This window comes from Mesoplodon bidens (assembly GCF_964165515.1).
Source record: "Mesoplodon bidens genome assembly, chromosome: 1".
Classification (NCBI taxonomy): domain Eukaryota; kingdom Metazoa; phylum Chordata; class Mammalia; order Artiodactyla; family Ziphiidae; genus Mesoplodon; species Mesoplodon bidens.
In genome coordinates, this window is record NC_138176.1 from 8,231,178 (window position 1) to 8,256,990 (window position 25,813).

The 25,813-nt window shown below is 48.3% G+C and overlaps 1 long non-coding RNA gene and 2 pseudogenes across 3 annotated transcripts in view; 1 reads left to right on the forward strand and 2 right to left on the reverse strand.

Moving 5' to 3' along the window:
* Positions 1 to 25,813, forward strand: part of LOC308619703 — an 86,622-nt gene that overhangs the window by 50,773 nt on the left and 10,036 nt on the right. Inside the window, exons 4-6 of the long non-coding RNA XR_014016218.1 lie at positions 9,027 to 9,168; positions 15,954 to 16,063; positions 16,158 to 16,252. This is a non-coding gene — a long non-coding RNA (uncharacterized lncRNA). The remainder of the gene's footprint in view (positions 1 to 9,026; positions 9,169 to 15,953; positions 16,064 to 16,157; positions 16,253 to 25,813) is intronic.
* LOC308621152 (peroxiredoxin-1-like) lies at positions 11,570 to 12,837 on the reverse strand (annotated as a pseudogene). Its single transcript has 2 exons — positions 12,444 to 12,837; positions 11,570 to 12,071 (listed from the first exon to the last, which is right to left on the reverse strand). The product of its transcript is annotated as a peroxiredoxin-1-like (transcript).
* Positions 23,622 to 24,631, reverse strand: LOC308619956 (NADH dehydrogenase [ubiquinone] 1 alpha subcomplex subunit 9, mitochondrial-like; annotated as a pseudogene). Its single transcript has one exon. The product of its transcript is annotated as an NADH dehydrogenase [ubiquinone] 1 alpha subcomplex subunit 9, mitochondrial-like (transcript).

Here is a 25,813-nt window from a genome sequence, read left to right on the forward strand (position 1 = left end):
AGTACACAATAAAACAAACTTTTGATATATTTATATGAATTTGACGCACATATAGATGTGTGTAACCCTCACTGCAATCAGAATACAAAACAGTTCTATCGCCCCCAAAATACTCCTTCATGCTACCCCTTTGTAATGATTCCCCACTGCTACCTTAAGCCCCCCGGAGACCACTTATCTGTACTCTGTCACTAATTTTGTAACAAAGTCTTTGTTAGAATTTTGTCTTTTTGAGAATGTCGTACAAGTAGAATCATAGAGAATGTAACCTTTTAATATTGACTTCTTTCACAGTGTAATACCTTTATAATTCATCCAAATTATTGCATGTATCAGTAATTAAAAAAAATATCATTGAGTATTATTCCATTATATGGATACACTAGAGTTTATCTATTCACCTGTTGAAGAACATTTGGGTTGTTTCCAGTGTTTGGCTGTTACAGATAAAGACGCTATGAACATTCATGTACAGGTTTTTGTGTGAATGCACGTTTCCATTTTTCTAGGGTATATATATCTAAGAGTGAGATTGCTGGGATGGGTAGTGTATGTTTAACTTTAAACAAGACTGTTTTCAAGTGTCTGTACCATTTTGTATTCCTATCAGAAACATATGAGACTTCTCGTTGCTGTACTCTCACTGGCATTTGGTATTGTCAATATTTTTTATTTTTGCCATTTTGATAGGTATGTAGTAGTATCTCATCATGGCTTTAATTTGCATTTCCCTCACAGCTAATGATGCTAAACACCTTTTCATCTGAATATTTGCCTTCTGTATATCTTCTTTGGTGAAGTGACTGGTCGAGGTTTTGCCCATTTTTTATTTTGTTTTTCTTACTGTTGGATTTTGAGTTTTTGGTATATTTTGGATAGAAGTTCTTTATTGGATATGAGATTTGCATATTACTCCTAATCTGCAGCTTGTCTTTTTACTCTTTTACCTGTGTATGTTAAAGAGCAGAAGTTCTTAATTTTGATGAAGTCCGAGTTGTCATTATTTTCTTTTATGTATTTTGCATTTTGTGTCATGTCTAAAAACTCCTTATCTAATTCAGGTGATGAAGATTTTCTTCCATGTTTTCTTTAAAAAGTTTTGTGTTTTACGTTTAGATCTCCATTACATTTATACTCCATTTTGTTTTGTTTTTAATAAGGAGTATGTTTAGATCAACTTAAAAAAATATTTTTTGCCCATGATGTCCAGTTGTTCCAACACCATTTGCTGAAAGGACTGTACTTTATCCATTGAATTGCCTTTGCACTATGTCAAAAGTCTATTGGCCATACTCGTGAGAGTCTGTTTCTAGATGCTCTATTCTGTTCCATTGATATGTGTGTCTATCCCTTCACCAATATCATGCTGTCTTGATTAATGTAGCTTTTTAGAAAATCTAAAAATCAGGTAGTGTGACTCCTCCGATTTTATTTTCTTTTTCAAAATTTTGGCTTTGCTAGTTTCTTGGCCTTTCTATTAAAAATTTAGAATCAGTTTGTCTATAACTACCAAAAAATCATGCTGGGGTTTTGATTGGAATTGTGTTAAATCTGTAGATCTATGTAGCGAGAACTGACATCTTTGTGAGTTTTCCAATTCACGACCATGCTGTCTCTTGATTTATTTAGGGCTTCTTTGGCTTCTTACATCAGGTTTTATAGTTTCTAGCACACAGATTCTATCCATGCTCTGTTATATATATGCGGCTGTGTGTGCTGAATAGCCTAACAAGAAGCCTTCTGTGGGTATGATCCTTCCTTCCAATCAATCCAGGGCATAGCAGAGGGATCCCACACTCACTCGGGTTCTGTGTGCCTGACTGTGAGCCTGGAACTGGAAGACACTGGGAACACCAGACGAGTGGGACTTGGTCCCTGTCCTTGAGGAGCTCAGATATTCAACCCTTGTGTGAGATCCTTATTTTATGAGTCATCAGAGTGATTAGTTTTATGGAACGTTGCTGTGGGTTGGCAGGACTCCCCTCTCTCCGCTCCTGAGGGAATATCTAAACCGTGGGAGGAGAGTGGCACTCCTCCTGTCACATCTTATCAGTACGTTTAATTAACCACAGGCAACGTTTGCCAACATGAATTCCAGACTGGGAGCGCGGAGTGAAGTGTTCTGGCAAATTCTTGGCCGCACGAGACTCTAACAGCTTGCTCTGGATGGCCCCAGATGGGAAGAGTCTGTCCCTTTGGGCTCTCCAACTGGTGAGGCGCTCCTGCCCACCATTCCTCACGTAGGCTCACTGGTTTGCAGGAACTCATCCTTCTAGGGTTGTCACTGTCCCCTTCCGGGGGGCCTGGACATCTGACACTGCAACGCAGTCCTGCTCAAGGGTTTCCAGCCTGAATCCTGGGCAGAAGCAGCGTCTTGCCTTCCTGTGCCTGACCGTGAGTGAGGGACAGTTTCCTCATTGGCGAGGCTCTGCCTGTGTTCCTCCTAGCTGCTCAGCCTGGCTCGATGTATAAGGAGAGAGGAACGCAGTGCCCATGGTAACCCCTGAAGGTTGGCTACTGTTGCATCTCAAATTGAACCATTTCCAATAGTCTTTCAGCAGACTTGACTTAGTAGTTTTGGAATCTGTGGATTCCATCTGGGCAAAGTCAGAGAGCCCACAAGGGGCCCTGGGCTCTATGGAGTCAGCCTTGCTGGCCGGCCTGGGCCGCTGTCTTCGGGTGTGGCGAGTGCGGAAAAGTGATGAGCTGTATCCGTGAGTGGGAACGAGCCCTCCGTGGTGGAGAGGAGGGGTCAGTGGTGAGAGGACTCATGACGTGGGGGGAAGAGGGCCTCAATTGCACTCTGAGAGGGGAGTCCAGCCGTGAGTGATGGGAAGGGAAGGACTGTGCCTGGTCCAGCCGAGGCCTTGCAGGCTGCAGACCCGCTCCCCACCAGTGTGTGACCCCTGCATCATCTAAACCTCATCTGCAAGCAGAGACCTGGTGCCTGCCGGGGCTTCTGTTTGGGATCCAAACCAATGTGAGAATGAGTCCAGAGCTGGGGGTCCACATGAAGAGTGAAGGCTGACTCCACTGAAGGCTGAGTCAGGCAGAATCAGTTAAGACTTTTCACTTCAAGAACCAAAAAAGCCAGCTCAAACTGGTTTAAATGATGAGTGAGTGAGTGAATGAAAGAAGAAATGAATAAGGCCTGGGGGGCAGCATCCGGGCACCAGGCACATAGCCAACTCCCGTCAGAGGAGAGGCCGGGCCTGAGCAAGGGCCAGCTTCAGCGGGGCCCGCGGTCATGGGAGGCTCCAGTTCTGTGGGGCACTGGTCTGGAAGGTCTGGAAGCCCAGGAGTCAGGCTGAGGCCGGGCCCCACCCACTGCCAGGGCAGCTGGGACAGGAGAGAAGCTTGGGCCACTCAGGTGTTTAGGGCTCACCTCTGGAGCAACATGATCTGGGGTTTTGGGCGACACCGGTTCTTAGGAAGGATCTATGAGCCGGACATTCATTCACTCACTGTATGCTTTTTATCTTTTCTCCCAGGCAGCAGATATTCATGAAGGTGGCACGTCAGGGGCTGTAACAGGCCGACCACATCCCTGACTGGCCCTGTGGAGTTCATAGCCTGGAGAGGGAAGCAGAGAAACCAACAGACTCTTCCCTCCCAGAGTGACAGGGGCAGCGTGTGGGGCCTGAAGTGCAAGGAGCTGAGAGAGAGAAGGGAGGGGCATCTGTCCGTGTCTGGCGGTGGTCAGAGAGGGCTGCCTGGAAGAGGTGATACCCAGGCTGAGACCTGAAAGGCCTATGGCAAAGAGCAATATGAAGCAGGAGGGGAGGGGTGTCCGAGGTAGCGGGGGCGGCTTCTGCCAGGCCTAGAGGCAGGAGAGAGTAGGCGAGGATCTCGGGGAGCAGCGAGGAGCCCGGTGTCTTGCTGTGCTTTGGGTCCTGGCCCTCCTCCCCAGCCCAGGTGATGGAATTCTGTCCCTCCTCTCTCCATGGTCCTTGCTGCTGACAGTCTCTCTCCTGGTGCCCATGGCCTCGGGCCTGGGGGAGGCTCTGCTGTGGGGCTTGGGGCATCAGAAGCACGGAACCAAGGGGGCCCTGACTCTGGGACTGAAATCCCTGGTGTGTCCTGGAGGCCGCCTCGGCCCGAGCATCAGCAGCCTCTGGACAGGGCCCGGTCTTGCAGAGCCTGGAACAAACACGGCACGTTTAGAAGGAGGAAGGCAGCTGGAAGGATGAAGGCAGGTTTCTGGGATTATACATTTGAGAACCCAGACATGACAGCTGTCCTGCCTTAATTCCAGGATGGCAGAGGGAGAGGGGAGATTCCAGCCGGGCATGCACGTGGGTGCCGGCTGGGGCAGGGGCCTCTCAGTGGCTGGCCCCGCCTGCCAGCGACTTGGCTGCAGAAGAAGAGCAACGGGGTTTATTTCCCTCCTGACACTCGGCTGGGGCGCCAGTGATTCCACCTGCCCCTCACTCGGCTGAGCACCTCGGTGCAGATGAAAGAGGGCGATGCATCAAACAGTCACAAGCTGCACGGCCCGGAAGGGGGTGCGAGGGTGGCAGGCGTCCTGCCCGCGGCTCCTGCCAGCCTCGCAGCCTCGCTGGCTGAGGATCAAACAACGCAGACGTGGCCCGGGAAGCAGAGTGGTGGGCAGGTGCCTTCTCGAACGCACGCGGCCCCCCAACACCTGAAAGCGAGCTCCGGGAGTATCAGCAACTGACTACAAATGAACATTTCTCCGTGATGAGCGGCCTTGTGCCTGGGAGGTAAGAAGGTTCTCACGAACGCAGGTCCTTTTCCAAGCAGGAAGGAGCGGTGTTTACATTTTTGCCCTCTTCCGCATCTCTCTGAAGCTTAAGGCCTGCAGCGTGCCAGGCAGGGGGAGGAGGTGTCAATGTCTGTCTGACCGTCTACAGCATTTAGGTAGCTGCCAGCAGGAAGGACGGGGACTTGGTGATGCTGGGCTTCATGCTGGGTCAGCTCAGAGGGTCCTGTTCCCGTCAGCCGTGCAGCCCATGCCTCTCCCCAGGGCACCTCCGCGGCCAGGCGTGTGGCTGGCCTTTGGCAACATGAGCTCAGATTTGCTTTCTTTTGCTGTGGCGCCTCTGAATGCTCCTCCGTGAGCCTGTCTGCTGCACCAGCCCGAGGAGGGAGGATTTGACGGGAGGTGACAGGGCTGCCTCTGCAGGTTGGGCGCTGGGAGGCTGTACACGTGGAGGGGCCACTGGCAATAAATGTTGGATGGAGTCAGCAGTGGACTCGCTTGGCAGGCAGGGCTGGGTGAAAGGAGGCTGGGCAAGGACACAAGGAGCAGATCTCAGCCCAGGCTCTGCAGTATTTGTATTGAGAACTGTTAGGCGGAGCTCCTCTAAAAGGATGTAGAGGGAGTTGGCGTCATCTGGCAGATACCACAGGGCTTTACCAGCAAGAGGTCAGGGGAGGGAGGTCATGAGGTGTGAGCGGGGCACCGCTCTCTGATCTTCTTTAGGCCGGAGCTGGGAGGTCAGAGGGCATCTCAGGGACGCCCTGGGGAGCTGGATGCAGTCTTGGTGTGAGTGCAGATCTGGCCCCTCCGCTTATTAACTGGACAAGTGGCCCAGGTGACTTGAGACTGGGTTTCCCCATTGCAGGATTGTGTAAGGTAAACAATAACAGTGCCTCCTGTGTGCCGGGCCCATCACATCTCACCTCATGCCATCATCGAGTTCATTAGCTCCCCGAGCCCAGAGACCAGGAATCTGGACCGACTCTGTCTGGCTCTTTGCCTGGCACCGTGTGGCTCTCATGTGTGTGACCACACCCAGCTCTGCACTTTACATGCAGTAGGCGCCCAGAGATGTTAGCAGGAACCGTCACCCTCCTTCCCTCCCCGAAGCCTCTCTTTCCTCCACCCTCTGTGTACGCTCAGTACAGCACGCACCCGTCTCGGCCTCACCTGTGTGCAAGGCTGGGCTCCCTTCCCGCAGGGCAGCCCCGTTGTGGGAAGCTGCTCCCCACCCCCTGGCTGCAGCCCCCCAGGGTGTGGCCACGTAGTGAGCTCGTGCTAACAGAATGTGAGTGGAAGTGACACATGTCAGTAGCTGACGGGGTTAACAAGTGGGTGTGCTGGGGGCGGGGAAGGGAGTCTTTTGCTGGGTGCTGTTAGCGCTGCATGATGAAGAAGTTCTAGAGAACTACGGTGCAACAGTGTGCATACAGTTACCCGCACTGGACTGTGCACTTGAAAATGGTTACGAGGGTACATTTTATTCTGTGTATTTTCACCACAGTAAGAACAAACCCCTCAAACCGGATGTGCTATCTCTAGAGAGAGGACTCTAAGGATGGATGGAGCCCAGGTCCCTGAAGGAGCCTGTGGAAGGCCACCGGGCCAGGAACATCGACATTGGATGTGAGTGAGTGAGACGTTAATTGTTCCTCTGTTAGGTCACCAAGATTCTGGGCTTATCTGTGATAGCAGCTAGCATTGCCTCAACTAATCAAGGGGGCTTCAGAGATAAAGACCAAAGGCCTCCCTTCCCTCTGGAGTTCACAGGATAGGAGGAGGTGGCAAACACAAAGGCTGTAACACAAGGTGGGTGAGCACCTTCAGAGCACAGGCAAGGACATGGGGGAGCCAGAGGCAGGGAGGACTCCTCGGGATCAGAGACGAATTCAGGGAGGACGTGTCCAGGACGAGGACATTTCAGAGGTGGTAAAGGAGAAGACAGGCCACTTGGGAAGGGACCCCACTCTGAGCAAAGACCTGAGAGCCGAAGTCCATGCGAAGTGTCCGAGGACCTGGGGGCGTGAGTGGTGGGGCCAGGCCGGGCAAGACTGAAGAGTGTGGGCTTGGCTTTGTAGGCAGTGGGAGCCACAGAAGGCTAATGAGGGAGAGCATGACAGATACACTGTGCTTCAGGCAGGCCCCTCCGGTCAGCCATGCAGGGATGCCTGGAGCAGATGCTAGATGTGAGAGACGAGGAGGAAGGTGGGGGATGGAGGGGAGAAGTTCAGGAGGGTGGAATCCCAGAACCTGAGACAAAGAGGGGCAGTGGTGGAGGGGAACAGTGGTGCGGGGAAGCCTCCCTCCCTTCTGGCAGGCTGCACCCTGGATGTGGGGGGAGGCACCTTTCGTGGAGATGGGGAGCCCAGGGAAGGAACAGCGGGCTGTTGGGTGAGACAGTCCCAGTTTGTTGACCCCAAGGTGGACAGTGGCCCTTCCCATGGTCTGAGTCCAAGTGCTGAGAATCAGCCCCCCAGACTCTGACCTTCTGTTTGAAGGGTCTGGAGCCTGTCACTGCCAGGGGTACTAGAGGGCCCCCCAGAATGCCTGTGACAGCCCCACCCCCATGTCTTCTGTCCCATGCGTACCTGGCGGATGCTTCCTGGAGCTGATGATGGTTTGGGTCGGGGCGACTGCAGTCTGAATGTGCAGGACCGTGAGGTAAAGCAAAGTGATGCCGTGAACACACGTACTCAGAGAACTTATATGGTTCTTGCGTTGCCTTGAAAATAAATCTATAGGATTTGCTTTGCTCTGTGGCATTTATGAGAAATCTACCTCGCAAATGGGTTTCAAAAATAACCTCTCTCACAGCTCTGCGTCATGCTCACCTGTGGGGATGGGGTGTGGAAGTGTGTGCGTGGCCTGGAGATCAGGGCCTGAGACCGGCTTGGGTCACAGCGGGAGGGACATGGCAGGACTTGGAGGTGTCTGCTGTGCCAGGGGCTTAGGCCTGGAGGGTCAAAAGCCAGGGGAGACAGGCATCTTTAGTGGATGGAGGGGCTCCTCTGGCACAGCGAACCCTCAGCATCAGATGTGCCCCTGGCAGGGCTCCATCGTGGTCCCCTGACCCTGTCACCCGGGGCCTCCTTGTTCATCAGTAACCATGGGGACTTCCTTTCCAGCATTCCCGTGGGGACGCTGGCCATTCCCCACAGCCTCAGCTATAGAGATGGGAGTCTGCCTGCCCTCCCAGCAAGCACAGGGCAGGAGAGGTGATGGACAAGCCTCTCAGACTGAAAGAACCATTTCAGACTGAGACCGGCTTCTTCCCAGACCCCTTCCTCCCCTGTGCCCTCTGGCTGGGGCAACGGCCCCCATCTGCCCGAACATGAAGTCAACCCAACCCTCCATCCTCCCCATGCCCACGTCCACTCGGTCACGTGGCCTGCTGATGCCACCCCGGAAACGCTCCCTGAGTCTGTTCCATCCTCTCCTTCCCCCCAGCAGCTCTCCCCTGGGCTATGGAAATCTGAACTGGTCACCTGTGTCCAGCCTCTCCTTCCTCCACCATCTCCAGGAGGATGGTCCTGAAACCCATCTGCCTGCCTGGTCATCACACTGATGCTTAAAAAGTTCCCTTGACCCCTTAATGTCTACAAGACGAATTTTAACGTTCCCACTTTATTCATGGAATGTTGCACCTTTGTGGTGTCCCAGGCCCATGTGCAACTCCATGTGTCTTCCCATGGCACTCTTTCTGCCAGGAACGCCTTCACCTCTCCCTCTCTCTTTGTCTGGGAGGGTGAATCAACTGGCCTGGCCATGGTTAGGGCAGCAACGCCAGAGTAGATGGCACCTTTGCATGAGTGACACGGTGGCATGCCATTGGGTTAGGGGTTTGATAGGTGAGTGTGTGTTTGTGTGTGATGTGTACCCCTTGGCATGCCCAGCCTGGTTTCTGGGAGCGTTCTGCGGCAGGGCAATCTTCCTCCTGCGCCCAGTCTGGGCTACAGCCCCTGGAAAGTGCATCATTCCTCCTTGGATGTCTAACCTGCAAGCTGGGCCCACGCCCGGGTTCTGGCTCCCTGCGGAACGTCTAGTCACACCAGCAGCACCGCCCAGCACGAGCCTTTGAGAAATGCATACGTAAGCACAGCTTTATGGACCTGCTGGGCTGGCAGGTGCGGGAATCTGAATGATTGCAATTTGCACAGGTTGACCCTCAGACAAGCATGGCACCAATTATTTCTTGGTGAGCAGCTGTACCAGTCTTTTGTAGCATAATCACGGGGAGTTTGGGGAACAAGCCTCTGAGAAGGCTTTGGCTGGGGAGCTCTTTCAGCTGGCTCTGTCTTTCCAGCCGCTGTCACGCAGTGGGCACGAAGGGACCTCAGCCAGCTTCCTGGGGCCTGATGACAGCCAAGCTGCAACTCTTCCGGTGGCACCGTGATGCTCCGTGCCAGGCACCTGGCCTCATCTCATCCTCCCTGCAGCACTAAGAGGTAGATGCTTTTATCCCTTATGAAAGATGGGGACCTTAGTGGTTAGCAAGGGGCCTCCCAGGGGCTCGTGGCAGAGCTGGAATTAAACCTGGGCGTGTCTGACTCCCAAACTCTTGCCCTTCTGCTGCTGTGTCTGCCCCTGAGGAGTCAGGGGTGAATGCCTTTTTTTTTTTTTTTTGCGGTACGCAAGCCTCTCACTGCTGTGGCCTCTCCCGTTGTGGAGCACAGGCTCCGGACGCGCAGGCTCAGCGGCCATGGCCCACGGGCCCAGCCGCTCTGCGGCATGTGGGATCTTCCCGGACCGGGGCACGAACCCGTGTCCCCTGCATCGGCAGGCGGACTCTCAACCACTGCGCCACCAGGGAAGCCCGTGAATGCCTTTTGAACCTAGCTCCTTGCCTGTCTCTCCCACCTCATCCCCAGCCACCGCTCTCAGACACCCTGTGTTCTAGGTGCGTTGAGCTTACGTCCGGGGAGTGCAGAGCAGCACAAACTCTGTGTCTTTTATGTCACATGGACAGCCAACCCGTGCTAGAGGCTGTCTCTGTGTCAGAACGTGGCAGACTGCAAACATGGCCGTGGTTCTTTCCCTCCCCAGATTCACACCTCCTTGCCATGTTACTTTGGGAGCTCTCTCTTTTTTTTTTTTTTTTTTTTTTTTTGCAGTACGTGGGCCTCTTACTGCTGTGGCCTCTCCCATTGCGGAGCACAGGCTCCGGACACGTAGGCTCAGCGGCCATGGCTCACGGGCCCAGCCGCTCCGCGGCATGTGGGATCTTCCCAGACCGGGGCATGAACCTGCGTCCCCTGCATCGGCAGGCGGACTCTCAACCACTGCGCCACCAGGGAACCCCCCCCACCTTTTTTTTTTTTAAGTTACTGCATTATTTTATTTTTGTTTTTTTATTGATGTATAGTTGATTTACAAAGTTGCGCCACTCTCTGCTGTACAGCAAAGTGACTCAGTTATACACATACAGACATTCTTTTTTGTATTCTTTTCCATTATGGTTTATCACAGGATATTGAGTATAGTTCCCTGTGCTCTACATTAGGACCGTGTTGTTTATCCATCCTGTATATACTAGTTTGCATCGACCAACCCCAAACTCCCAGTCCATCCCTCTCCCTCCTCCCCTCCCCCTTGGCAACCACAAGTCTGTTCTCTACATCTATGAGTCTGTTTCTGTTTTGTAGATAAGTTCATTTGTGTCATATTTTAGATGCCACATGTAAGTGATATCACATGGTATTTGTCTTTCTCTTTCTGACTTACTTCACTTAGTATGATAATCTGTAGTTTCATCCATGTTGCTGCAAATGGCATTATTTCATACTTTTTTATGGCTGAGTAGTATTCCATTGTGTATATGTATCACATCTTCTTTATCCATTTATCTGTCGATGGACATTTAGGTTGTTTCTATGTTTTGGCTATTGTGAACAGTGCTGCTATGAACATAAGGGTGCATGTATCTTTTGGAATTACAATTTTGTCTGGGTATATTCCCAGGAGTGAGATTGCTGGATCATATGGTAATTCTATTTTTAGTTTTCTGAGGAACCTCCATACTGTTTTCCATAGTGGCTGCACCAACTTAACATTCCCACCAACAGTGTTCCCTTTTCTCCACACCCTCTCCAGCGTTTGTTATTTGTAGACTTTTTAATGATGGCCATTCTGACTGGTGGGACGTGGTACCTCATAGTTTTGATTTGCATTTCTCTAATAATTAGTGATGTTGAGCATCTTTTCCTGTGCCTACTGGCCTCTGTATGTCTTCTTTGGAGAAATGTCTATTTAGGTCTTCTGCCCATTTTTCGACTGGGTTGTTTGTGTTTTTGTTGTTGAGTCGTAGGAGCTGTTTGTATATTTTGGAGATGAAGCCCTTGTCTGTCATGTCATTCGCAAATATTTTCTCCCAGTCCCTAGGTTGTCTTTTCTTTTTTTTTAAATGGTTTCCTTTGCTGTGAAAAAGCTTGTAAGTTTGATTAGGTCCCATTTGTTTATTTTTGTTTTTATTTCTATTGCCTTGGGAGACTGACATAAGAAAACATTGGTACGATTTATGTCACAGAATGTTTTGCCTATGCTCTCTTCTAGGAGTTTTATGTCTTCTGTTTAAGTCTTTAGGCCATTTTGAGTTTATTCTTGTGCATGGTGTGAGGGTATGTTCTAACTTCACTGATTTACGTGCAGCTGTCCAACTTTCCCAGCACCACTTGTAAAGAGACTTTTTTCCATTTAATATTCTTGCCTCCTTTGTTGAAGATTAATTGACTGTAGGTGTGTGAGTTTATTTCTGGGCTCTCCGTTCTGTTCCATTGATCCGTATGCCTATTTTTGTACCAATACCGCAATGTTTTGATTTTTCTTTTTAGGGTCTCAGCTCAAGTTTAATAGAACTACAAAAGACCAAAAGTGATACCCTACTACTATACACATCAGTTTGCTTGCCCCATAATACAGCTCAGGCCATTCCCTCCAGAGGAAGAAAGGCTGGCTTCCCCAACCCCTGCAGGAAAGGCCTGTCCAGTCCCATACCACATCTTGGCTGAGTGCAAGGTCTTGTGTCTTAAGCATGACAATAGTACAAAAGAGGTTTTGCTCTCATGGCCACCTACTGCAGCCTGGCCCTAAAATGGCCCAGTGCTCACTTCTGCTTAGAGAAATAGTCTTGGCTCTTCTGGACATGAGGCTTGATGGTATCACTACCAGGCTTCCAGCCAGCTGGGCACACTTCCCCATGTTTGTCAGTAAACTGGAAGGCCTGAACTAGTCTCAGGGTCTCATCCACAGAACGGCCAACAGGAAAGTCATTTATGGTGATCTGTCGAAGGATACGTTTATCATCAATAATAAAAAGGCCCCTAAATGAGATGCCTTCATCAGCCTTTAAGACCCCATAGTCTAGGCTTCCCTGGTGGTGCAGTGGTTAAGAATCTGCCTGCCAAAGCAAGGGACACGGGTTCGAGCCCTGGCCCGGGAAGATCCCACATGCCGCAGAGCAACTAAGCCCGTGTGCCACAACTACTGAGCCTGAGCTCTAGAGCCCACAAGCCACAACTACTGAGGCCATGTGCCACAACTGCTGACGCCTGCACGCCTAGAGCCCGTGCTCTGCAACAAGAGAAGCCACGACAATGAGAAGCCGTGTACCACAACGAAGAGTAGCCCCCACTCACTGCAACTAGAGAAAGCCCGCGCACAGCAATGAAGACTCAACACAGCCATACACAAATAAATAAATAAATTTATTTAAAAAAAAAAAGACCCCATAGTTTGGAGCAATGGTGCGCTTGGGGTCAGACATCAAGGGAATTTTCATGGGTCCCAGTCCTCCTTGTTTCTTGGGTGTGTTGATCCATGCCAGGTGACAGAAGTGAGAATCCACAGAAGCACCAATCACTTGGAAGTTGAGTTTCTTAAATTCTTCGCCCTATCACTGAAAGCAGTGATCTCTGTGGGGCACACAAAGGTGAAGTCAAGAGGGTAAAAGAAGAACACAACATATTTTCCTTTGTAGTCAGATAGGCTGATATCTTTGAACTGACCATCTGGCATTACAGCAGTTGCTTTGAACTGGGGGGCACGGTGCCCAATTTTGGCATTTCCTGAAGACATATTGCTCTCAGCATTTCTCACAGACAAACCACAGAGGACAGTCAGGAAGGAGACACACCACTGTTTTTATTTCTGTAGCTTTGTGGTATTGTCTGAAGTCTGGGAGATTTATGCCTCCTGCTTTGTTTGTTTTTTCTCAGGCTTGCTCTAGCCCTTCTGGGTCTTTTATGGTTCCATGTAAATTTTTGAATTATTTGTTCTAGTTCTGTGAAAAATGCCATGAGTAATTTGATAAGGATTGCATTAAATCTGTAGATTGATTGGGTAGTGTTGCCATTTTAACAATATTAATTCTTCCAGTCCAAGAGCATGGGATATCTTTCCATTTCTTTGAATCTTCTTTTATTTCCTTTATTAACATTTTATAATTCTCAGTGTATAAGTCTTTCACTTCCTTGGTCAGGTTTATTCCTAGGTATTAAAAAAAATTTTTTTTTTGGTGTGATTTTAAAAGGCATTGTTTTTACATTCCCTTTCTGATATTTCATTGTTAGTGTAAAGGATGCAACTGATTTCTGAATGTTAATCTTGTATCCTACTACTTTGCTGAATTCACTTATTAGATCTAGTAGCTTTTGTGTGAAGTCCTTAGGGTTTTCTATACGTAGTATCCTGTCATCTGCATATAGTGACAATTTTACCTCTTCCCTTCCAGTTTGGATACCTTTTATTTCTTTTTCTTGTCTGATTGCTGAGGCTAGGACTTCCAATACTGTGTTGAAGAGAAGTGGTGAGAGTGGGCATCCTTGTCTTGTTCCAGATTTTAGTGGGGAGCCTTTCATTCTTACTCTAGACTTGGCCATGAACTTGCTTTGGCCAATGTAACATCTGCAAATGTGCTGCAGGTAGAAACTTGAGGAGCCTACACAGTGGGCTGGTCCTCTCTTGCTGCTCCTGGAACCCTGCCTCCTTGTGAAGAAGCATAGGCCAGCCTCCTGGATGATGAGTCCTATGGCTCAGTTACATCTGTTGCCTGGTTGACATTCAGCCAACTGCCAGACATGTAGGTGAGGCATTTTAGATCATCAGCCACCAGCCGACCACAATCTGAGCACAGACACATGAGTGAGCCCAGGAGAGGTTGGCTGATACTGCCCAAAGCACCAGAACTGCCCACTGACCCACAGAATTGTGAGCTAAATAAATGTGGGTGTATTTTTTAATTTAAAAATAGTTTATTTATTTTATTTATTTTTGGCTGCATTGGGTCTTCATTGCTGCGTGCGGGCTTTCTCTAGTTGCGGTGAGCGGGGGCTACTCTTCGTTGCGGTGTGTGGGCTTCTCATTGCGGTGACTTGTTGCAGAGCACGGGCTCTAGGCATGCAGGCTTCAGTAGTTGTGGCTCGTGGGCTCTAGAGTGCAGGCTTGGTAGCTGTGGCACACGGGCTTTGTTGCTCCGCGGCATGTGGGATCTTCCTGGACCAGGGCTTGAACCCGTGTCCCCTGCATTGGCAGGCGGATTCTTAACCACTGTGCCACCAGGGAAGCCCCATGTGTGTTGTTTTAAACCACTGAATTTGGAGGGTTTTGTTATGCAGCAAGAGCTAACCGATACAAGACATTATGTTTTAGTTGCTATTGCTTATGACAAACCGCCTCAAACTTAAGTGCTTAAAACAATCATTTTATCTTGCTTATGGATGTGAGTTAGGGATTTGGACAGGGCATGGCAGGAATGACAGGTCTCTTCTCTCTGATATCTGGGGCCTCAACTGGGAAGACTCAAGGGCTAATGATCTGGAGTATTAAAAGATGGGGGCTGGAATCATCTGGAGGTGTCTTCACTCACTTCTGGTAGTTGATATCATCTGTTAGCTGGCATCTCAGCAGGGGCTGTCCATTGGAGCAGCCACGTGTGGCCTCCCCACATGGCCTGAGCTTCCCCACAGCATGGTGGCTTCCAGGTAGCTGGGCTTTAATGGAGGCCCAGGGTTCCAAGGGGGAGTATACCAGCTAACAAAGGGGAAGGGAACTGCTCTGTATGACCTTGCCTCAGAATTTACTCAGCATCACTTCTGCTACCTTCTATTGGTCACAGGCCAGTCACAAGCTCTCTGCTTCCCCCAGATTCAAGAGAAGGGAATTAGACTCCACCTTGATTGGGGAGTGGCAAGCTTTAGAGGAGCATATGGAGGAGGAAACGCATTGTGGTCACTTTAGGATAATATAATCTGCCACCCATCACCTCACCCAATTCTTAAGACAACCCAGTGAGGTAGATACTATCATTATCCCCCTTTTTCAGTTGAAAAAACCAAGGCTCAGATGGTTGGTGATGTGCTCAAGGGCCTGTGGTCAGGAACGTTGGAGCTGAGTCTAACCACTGCCCTCTACTGCCTTTCCTGGGCTGTCTTTTGGGACTGGATCTAGTGTCTCAGTCGACTTTTCACTCCTCTCTCTCAGCTTTGTGTTTTGTCTCCACTTGAATGGGTACATCTAACAAGGAGCTGTGCTTCTCAATGTCCCTCTCAACTTTGTTGGGGGTCCTCACCATTTCCTTAATGACTGTTTAGAGGCCAGCAGTCTGTTATTGTTGGGGGAGGTGGGTAGGGACACAAATAATGTGCTTGACTGATCACCACCCGTCCTCCTTCTACAAAAACAGATGAAGTTTGAAGGTACCTAGTAGGCAACTTGAATTTAAATCCTAACAGGGTGGAAATAGGGGTTGTGTCTCTGGTCTTTAAAAGATTTATGTTCTGTGTTACAAAAATTATTACCACGTGAGTATTTGCAGTCCTGTTTTCTACTCTGACCCCCTCCCAGCCCACTAAAAATTCCAACTTTGCCCACTGACATTTCCCTCCTCCATTCTTAGGGGAAAAAAATGGGAGGATCTATACTGATCACAGTGTTCTGTGAAGTTTTTAAAATAACTTTTATTGACATATAAAATACATGTATGATATGTGTTGATGACCACACTGTCCATTAGCAGGAGGATGGAATAAGGCTGTCAGATAAAAGACAGAACACTCTGTTAAATTTGAACCTTGGATCAACAACAAATACTTTTTGCTGTGAGCTTTTTTTTTTTTTTTTTACAGCATTCGAAGCACTTTAATTTGTGACAGAGCCAAAACAAATTAAAAAATGATAAAAATATTCTTTTAATTGTAAAGAATGCTCATATTTGAGTTTGGTTTTTTTTCCCCTGCAGGTATTGTGAACACCGATCATTTCTGAAACACAAATCTTGATCTGGATACTTGCAACAAACTTTTATAATCTCTGCCTGAATAAGAAGTGGATAAGAAACGTACTTATAAAGTATGTTGACTATACAATGTGATATGAGCATGTCTCACAGTGTACAGTTTGATGAATCATCACAGAGTGGACACATCTGTTTCTTGTGTTTCAGATCAAGAAACAGAACATTCAGGCTCCCCAAATGTCTCTTGTGTCCTCATCCAGGAGCTACCGATCCCCCCACGATCCTGACTTCTAATAGCAGGGGTGAGTTTGCCTGTTGTTGGATACCGTATAAATAGAAATACCCAGTTTGGATTCTCTTAGGCTTTTGTTCATCAATATGTCTGTGACATCATCCAGGCACAGCAGTAGAGCATTTTGGGTAATATTACTGTGTAGGACATACTTCTGCTAAAATATTATTTGTCATTTATCTGAAATTCAAATTTTACTGGGTGTCCTGTATTTTATTGGACAACCTTATTCCATTCTCCCGTTAACGGACATTTTGTAGTTTTCCGTTTGGGGCTCTTATGAATAGAGCTGCTACGAATATTCTAGTACCTGACTTTCGGTGAACATATGGACTCATTTCCTTTGGGTATTTACCTAGGAGCGGAATTTCTGGGTCATAGGGAATGCATATGCTCAGCTTGGTGTATACTGCCAAGAGGCGTTCCAAACGGTACCAATTTACACTCCAGCCAGCAGCGTGTGAACGTTCCAGTTGCTCTGCATCCTCGCCAATACTTGGCATTTTCTGTCTTTTTCACAGTAGTCAGTCTAGTGGGTGTGTTTGGTTTTAATTTCGCTGGTTTTAAGGTGCACATCCCTGAGGACTCCTAAAGCTGGGCCCCTTCTCGCCTGCCTAGTGGCCATTTGGGCCTCCTCCTTTGTGGGCATTTATTTATTTTTATTATTTTATTTTTTTGGCCACACCGCATGGCTTATGGGATCTTAGTTCCCCGACCAGGGATTGAACCCAGGCCCTAGGCAGTGAAAGCTCGGAGTCCTAACCACTGGACTGCCAGGGAATTCCCCCTGTGGGCATTTCTTATATCGCTGGGATACAATTTATTTGTCAGATATGTGTCAACTATCTTTTCTTGGGGACTTTTAGGGAACAGTGAGAGAGGATTTCTGGCTGGCTGTGGGTCTTGTGGGTGACTTAGAAGAATGCGGTGGAAGGAGGAGTTGGATAAGAATTGCTCTGGATAGTGAGCTGGATCTCCTCAAAAGGGCTTTGAGAAGCGCACGTGAAGACCACACTGTGCTTCTTTGAATCCTTACTCATTCTGAGACTGAGTAACCCTTAGGTATATTCAGATCTTGACATGAGGGTGCAGCTAAAGTTCCATTGTATTGAGTTTATAACATGTCTTGGGAAATTTAACCTGGATGGTTAGAAGCACATCTAAGAAATGTGTATATGTCCCAGGGTAGACGCTGTTGAGGGGAGAGGTCATCCCTAAGACAATGGAGATCCTTATTTTTCATAGAAGGATAAAACGCTCCCCCCACAAAGAACACACACTTGATAAGAATAAAATGTGTAGTATTTGAACACTAGTGGCATCTAAAGGGTCCACTTAATTCATAAATCAAGGCTGCACAGCACATGATATTTATGGCAACTCTTGCTGGATGAAATATTAAAATTTGTAAGAATTGTAAATGCTGTCACACAAAATGCTACAGTCACCGGGCATAATTGATGACTTCCTCTTGGATCTATTGAATAAATTAATTTCATTGCTATACAGATGATATTAATATGCTTTTATAATTAATTTAGTTCTGAGAACTGCTTTGGGTGCCAAGATTTCACTGGGGGGAGAAAATGGCTCAAGGTAAGAGGTGACACATGAAGAATAATTTGGAAATCAAATAAAGAGTAACACTCTAATAGGGGATAGCAGGCTTGGAGGGATCTTGTCGTAAAGGGGACACACCAGGCAATTGAGGCGGATATTAAGCCAGAATTGTGTATTTCTGAAATGGCCCATTTTCCTGGGGATTCATCATGTCTTGAAGTGGTGGTTTAAGAATGGGGTAAGTGGAAAGCCTCCCTCTTCAGTGGGGTTCGTCGGGCGCTCTTGAGACTGGAGCCTTCTGCCTACAGAGCTGGTCTCAGAGCAGTGTTCTGAGGGGGTCCAGGGAGGGGCATCAAATTATCAAGGATGTCGATTACTCAGAAAGCAGGCTCCCTCCCAGAAAACAAAACAAAACAAAACAACAACCATTTACGGAGCCCTTTCTTCTTGCCAGGCATGGTGCTAAGCTCTTTGCATCTATTGTGTCAACAGGATTGTCTCTTTCCTCCTTGAAAAAATAACCTTCGACTTATTACAAAATAATGCATGTTTGGGGGTTATTCTTTAGAAAACATAGTTGAGCAAATTCAGCCATGCTTTCCCCCCTGGGGTGTGCCATTCCCAGGGCTCCCTTTGGGGTGGTGGTTGGAAGCTGCAGTCCGTAAAGTGGTGGATGTTGAACCATGGACTGTTTTCCCAATACTTTCCCCTTTCCTTAAAAGGATCCCCCCTAGGGCTTCCGTGGTGGCGCAGTGGTTGAGAGTCCGCCTGCCGATGCAGGGGATATGGGTTCGTGCCCCGGTCTGGGAAGATCCCACATGCCGCGGAGCGGCTGGGCCCGTGAGCCATGGGCCATGGCCACTGAGCCTGCGCGTCCAGAGCCTGTGCTCTGCAATGGGAGAGGCCACTACAGTGAGAGGCCCGCGTACCGCAAAAAAAAAAAAAAAAAAAAAAGGATCCCCCCTAAACGTGGAGAAGTGCTTTGCTTGGAGAGAATCTTTTATATTTCCCCGTCACCCAACTGCTTAAGTAAAGTATAAGGCTTAGACATGGCCTGATTTAAAGAGTCATATTTCATGAAAAAAATCTCCTAAAGCATGGTCAGTTCAGATGCAATTGCAGGAAAGAGAAATGATCTTTCTCTAATTTTTTTAAACAAATTAATTATTTTTTTGGTTGCGTTGGGTCTTGGTTGCTGCACGTGGGCTTTCTCTAGTTGCGGCGAGCGGCAGCTACTCTTCGTTGTGAAGTGGGGGCTTCTCATTGCGGTTGGTGGCTTCTGTTGTTGTGGAGCACGGGCTTCTAGGCACGTGGGCTTCAGTAGCACGCAGGCTCAGTAGTTGTGGCTTGCCGGCACTAGAGCGCAGGCTCGGTAGTTGTGGCACACGGGCTTAGTTGCTCCATGGCATGTGGGATCTTCCCGGACCAGGGCTCGAACCCGTGTCCCCTGCATTGGCAAGCGGATTCTTTACCACTGCACCACCAGGGAAGTCCGATCTTTCTCTAATTTTGAGAAGCACGAGTTTAAGGCTCTGAACACACAGAGAGAATTCCTTAGGAGCTGATGTTAAACAACTGGAAAGAATAATTGGAAAAAAGGATCCCCAAACACAATTTCCCCTGGTTTAATGTTTCATCAATGCAGTCAACCCTGACTGAGCACCAGCCACATGCTAGGGCTGGGAGGGTGCTGGTGGGGCTGCGTGGGGTGTATGTGTGTGTCTGTGTGTGTGTGTGTGTCAGAGAGAGCACATGTGAATGCATGAATAGTGATGTGTGAGTGTGCATTGTGGGTGTGTGTGCAAAGTATATGTGACTTGTGTATTGTGTGTCCATGCTTGTGGGCGATGGTGTATGTGTGTGGACACGTGTGTATGTGTTTGAGATTGTAACTGTATATGAGTGTGTGTGTATGCATGTGAGTGTGTGTGGGTTGTGTCTATGTGACTGTGCTTGGCATGTGTGTGTGGTGTGTGTGTATGTGGGGTGTGTGTGTGTGTGCGTGTGACGGGAGAGGGGGGCATGCAGAGATGAAGAGGACGCTGAGTCCTGCTCCCAGGAGCTTTGCCAGGAGAGACTAGGAGACCTGCGCTCAGCACCCTGTTCCTTGTTATCCAAAGCACCCCCAACCTCCCTCCCCACCTTCCCCTCCTCTACGGCCCTAAACGCTGGCCACCCTGGATTGCTTGGGGTTCCCACACCCCCATCCGTGACGTCTTTGCCCGGAGCACCTTACTCTTGGTTTCCTACCTGTCAGCCCGCCTGTCTGTGAGGGGACAGTCCTCAGTCATCTCAGGCCCTGTGTTTCCTACCCTGTCGCTTTACAGCGACTTTGACACGGTTCCACCTGGGAGGCAGCGGGATTGCTGTGAGCCTGGGCTGCTGTGTGAACATCACGAAGGAGAAGCAGTTTGTCCGTCATCGTCTGAGATGAGGGTGACGTGTGTGTCCTGAAACGGTTAAGCAAACACCAGAGGCTGAGCTAGTGGAGGGAGGACTCATCTAGAGAACAAATGAAGACCATTGGCTGAGTCGGGGTCCAGAGTACAGAAAGATGCGTGGGGAGACCCCACGGAGAGGGGGAACCCCCCACGTGGAGGTGGTTTGCACAGCTGGAGGCCTTGGTGAGGCTCTGGGTTATGACTTCACACGCAAGACTACGTGCCATCGAGGGAGAACAGCCTTGAGCTCACTGCCTGGAGCTGAACCAGCCTCCCGCACGGCTTCCAGCTCAGAATTTGCTGAGGAGCCGCCCAGAGAGCTGTGCAGACACGCCTGTTGTCGGCAGGCCTCCATCTTTTAGTCATGCTGGGCAGCCAGAGAGGCTGCCGTGGTTTCTAGCCTTCCTACCGTCTCCCTAGAGATGAGGGAGGATGCACTGCCTTTCCAAAGCCAGTGTTTCCGCTCTCAGTCTAGGGCCCTCCAGTGGATTTGGAGAGAGAAGCTTACGGATTGTGGAAGGCCGCCTCCAAGACGGCTGCCTCCTGAGACCCTGCTCTTGTGAGCCCGTCCCCCTCTGGACTCACTGATTCTCTTCTAACAATAGAATATTGCAGACAAGACGGGATGTGACTTCTGAGATCAAATTATAAAAGACGGCAGCTTCTGTCTTGCTGTCTTGAGTCTCTCTTCTCTCTCTCTCTTCTCAATCTTTTTTTTTTTTTTTTTGAATTCGGGGGTAAGGGGTGCCGAATTACTTTATTTGAAGGAATGGTACAAGTGGAAGAACTTAGGCAGATGTTTTGGTACAATCTCAGTTTTTTTTTTTTAATTTTTATTAATTTATTTTTGGCTGTGTTGGGTCTTCGTTTCTGTGCGAGGGCTTTCTCCAGTTGCGGGGAGCGGGGGCCACTCTTCATCGCGGTGCGCGGGCCTCTCACTGTCGCGGCCTCTCCCGTTGCGGAGCACAGGCTCCAGATGCGCAGGCTCAGTGGTTGTGGCTTACGGGCCCAGCTGCCCCGCGGCATGTGGGATCCTCCCAGACCAGGACTCGAACCCGAGTCCCGTGCATTGGCAGGCAGATTCCCAACCACTGCGCCACCAGGGAAGCCCCTCTCTTCTCAATCTTGAATCACAAGCTTCCATGCTGTGGGGACTCTCAGGTGGAGAGGCCCTGCCACGGGCTGAATTCTATTCCTTCAAAATTTATGTGTTGACGTCCTAACCCTTAGGACCTCAGAACATGACTGTATTTGGAGATAGAGTCTTTAAAGAGGTAATTAGGTTAAAATGAAGCCTTTAGGGTGGGCCCTGATCCAATACGACTGATCCAGTATCCTTATAAGAAGAGATTAGGATGCAGACCTAAAAACACAGAGGGAGGACTGTGTGAGGGCCCAGGGAGAAGACAGCCGACTACAAGTCAAGGAGAGAGGCCTGAGGAGAAACAATCCTGCGGGCACCTCAATCCCAGACTTCCTGCCTCCAGAACCGTTCTATAAGCTGCCAGTCTGTGGTACTTGTTATAGCAGCCCGTGCTGACTAATACAGGCCCACAACTGCACCGCAAGCCTGCAAGCATATCTTCTGAAGCCTGCTGACAGCCACACAAGTGGGCTTGGAAGCGGATTTCCCAGCCTGGGTCAAGCTTTGAGATCTAACTGTAGGCCTGGCTGACAGCTTTACCGCTGCGGCACCAGGGACCCTGAGCCAAGAGCGTCCAGTGGAACCACATCTAGATTCTTGAGCCACACAGTATCCTCTCTCTACTGTGAGACAATAACCTTTGGCTGTTTCATGCGGTTAAGCTTTGGGGTAATGTGTTACACAGCAACAGAGAACTAGTATGCCTCCTCATCCTTCTTGGCTAGAGTGACCATATATTTTATGGGTGACACCAAGTCAAGGCTTTTGAGGAGAAAAGGAGATTCTAAAATAATTAAAGGGACTCCCCTGGTGACACAATGGTTAAGAATCTGCCTGCCAATGCAGGGGACACGGGTTCGGTCCCTGGTCGGGGAAGATCCCACATGCCGTGGAGCAGCTAAGCCCATGTGCCACAACTACTGAGCCCGCGAGCCACAACTACTGAAGCACGCATGCCCTAGAGCCTGTGCGCTGCAATTACTGAGCCTACGCACCGCAACTATTGAAGCCCGTGTGCTCTAGGGCCTGTGTGCCCCAACTATTGAGCCCGCGTGCTGCAGCTACTGAAGCCTGCACGCCTAGAGCCCGTGCTCGGCAACAAGAGAAACCACCGCAATGAGAAGCCTGCGCACCGCAACAAGGAGTAGACCTCCACTCGCTGCAACTAGAGAAAGCCCACACACACAATGAAGACCCAACGCAGTCAAAAAAAATAAATAAATAAAATAAAATTTTTTAGGTCTTGAAAATATTTATTTCTTGACTGACAGATTGTTTGTATTATGTTGGTACTATAAATAGTTCTATTAAAAACTATTTTCAATAATAAAGTTTTTTCTAAAACGAAAGTAACATATATTTATTTACAATAGAGTAAAATTAAAAAACAGGTCTTTAGGGCTTCCCTGGTGGTGCAGTGGTTAAGAATTGCTTGCCAATGCAAGGGACACGGGTTCGAGCCCTGGTCTGGGAAGATCCCACATGCCACGGAGCAACTAAGCCTGTGTGCCACAACTACTGAGCCTGTGCTCTAGAGCCCGCGAGCCACAACTACTGAGCCTGCGTGCTGCAACTACTGAAGCCCACGCGCCTAGAGCCCTTGCTCCACAACAGGAGAAGCCACCGCAATGAGAAGCCTGCGCACCGCAACGAAGAGTAGCCCCCTCTCGTCGCAACTAGAGAAAAGCCCGCCTGCAGCAACAAAGACCCAACGCAGCCAAAAATAAATAACTAAATAAATAAAATTAAAACCCAAAACAGTTCTTTATATTGATTATCTGAATATAAACAACAAAAAAAGCAGAATAGTGTACTTTAATCAGTTTCTTAAGGCATGTCTGTCTCTAACATAATGTCAATGGTATTCAATTTTTTTCCTGATATGGCCTCATCACTTTAATTTTTTTTTCACAAAATTTCCCATAAATGTTCTTCAAAGAAATATTTTGTGGTTAGTAAATTTGAAATTATTGACACCTTTAATCTACTCTTTATTGTAGACTATAATATTCTTAATTGGGAAAATATTCTCTCTATAGGTGTTAGGGTACCTAGTGGGCTTGGGAAAAATGAAGGATGTTCTCAATGCTACTTTTTGGCATTAAAATGTGAAAATCTTTCCGCCTAAATATTTTACCAGGTACTGTCTTTTTTTTTTTTTTTTTGATCTCAGATGTTTTAATAGGGGCTCTTATGCACTATGTACAGGATTCTCTGCCAAAGGTGGCCTGGTCGCTAGTGACCTGAGTGACACCAAAAACCAAGGGCAGCTCAGGGACCACTAAATAGTGACTGTCTTGGCTGGCTTCACATCTTCAATCTCAGAAGACGGCCAGCGGTGCGTGCGGTGACGCCACAGCACCTCGATGGCCTTGAGCTCCAGGGGCGTGGCCTGAATACCCAGGACTTCCAAGCCGGGCCGGTGAGGGAGGGTCATGTCTGTGATGTGAACTTGCTCCACTTTATCCCTCGTGGTCCAGGGCTCAAACGGACTCATTTCAAAGAGTCGACCTAGCCATCGATATGCAAAATGTGGCAAAGGGTATGCCAGGAAGGGTCTGTGAGCCGTGGCAAAGACGTACTGCACCAGGTCAAAGAGGGCCTACCAACTGGGCCCAACAAAGGCAAAAGTTTTCCCTCTGGCATCTGGATCCTTAACTGCATTAACAATTCCTTTGGTGACATCCACAATATATATTGGTTGTTTCACTGTCTTCTTGCCCAAGGAAATAAGAGGGACAACACTAAACCATTGAATACTTGCAAAATGATTGAGGAATCTATCCTGTCTTCCAAAGATTTCCGATGGCTTTATGATGGTAGCTTCTGGAAATGTGTCTCTCACTTCTTTCTCTCCAGCAGCCTTATTTCTCAGATATTTAGAAGGGCTTTTAATATCGGCATTCAGATGTGAAACGTGAATAAAATTTTCAACTCTAACTTGCTTGGACCCTTGAGCGATTGCTTGGGGAATCTTTACAAAAACATCCTCAAAGTCAAAGTTTTTGGTTTCCCATTCTCGCCCAATGAGATTGATGACCATGCTGCTGTGCTCCACAGCTCTTAGGATGGAGTCCTTGTCTCTCCCTTTCCATTCCAGAAAGATAATCTGGCCCAGGTCACCCGTAGGGAGAAGGTGCATGGTGTCATATGGCTCACCCCGGTAGGGGACGATCACTTGTGACCCCATGCGACGTGACATTGGCAGGGCCTGGACAACTCGGGGGTGAATGGCGGCTGCCATCTTTTCCCACAATCCCCTGCCGCCGGCACTTGGCCGACTTCGGCTCCCAGGGACTGTCTTTTTGCCTCTCTCCAGAATACTTTTCTTCAGCAAATATTTTTACAAGACAAAACTCATCAAATTGTCTTTATGATTCTTTTGAATGCTTCCTTAAATTTAGATGCTGCAAGATGGTAGGCTTTTTCAATCTCCTGCCCTTCTGGGACAGAATGTAATTTCTTCTAATTAAAAATAGAAGCTCCATCAAAAGATTCTTCTCACAAGTCAAGATATTCTGAAGTACCCTTATAGAATTTCAATATTGAGCTCTTATTAATTAATGTGTTCCCTTTCCCCCGTACTTTTTAGGGATAAATTCCAATGTCTTTTTATTTGCAAGCTTTGTTTTCAACTAATGTAATTCTTTCAGAGCTTCAGAAACTAAAAATCCAAGTGTTAAATAATCAAGGTTTTCTAATTTTTTTGAACAACATGCATCCAAAATTTACAGAATTCATTTACAGAAAAGTTCAATATTGTTGTAGGGTACTGAGACTGACTTCAAAAGTTCCAACTATTCTAAAATCTGATAGATGGCAGGTAGCAGAGACAAAGCACGTTAAGCCATGCTGAAGCATGTTTTTTCTTTTTCTTTTTGTTTTTTAAACTTCATCAGTGTTGTCACAAAATGTTGGCAACTACAGCTTTTACTTATATTGGTAGAATACCAGCTTGTTTTGGATCCAGTATGAATTATATGTGTACCATCAACAATTACAAGTAAATTTCTGCTTCATAGGTTTCTTTCCTTTTTTTTTTTTCTTTTTTTTTTTTTTTCCGTACGCAGGCCTCTCACTGTTGTGGCCTCTCCTGTTGCAGAGCACAGGCTCCGGACGCACAGGCTCAGCGGCCATGGCTCACGGGCCCAGCCGCTCCGCGGCATGTGGGATCTTCCCGGACTGGGGCATGAACCCGTGTCCCCTGCATCGGCAGGTGGACTCTCAACTACTGCGCCACCAGGGAAGCCCAGGTTTCTTAATTTAGTAAGGATTTTTTTTTTTTTTACCATGACACTGTGCTCCACCAAAAACTATATTTGTATTATCATTGCAAAAGCAAGTACTATTTAGCTTAATGTCAATTGCACAGTAGTATTCATAATAGTCTCAGATGATGCTCAATTAATAAAGAAAACTTCCAAAA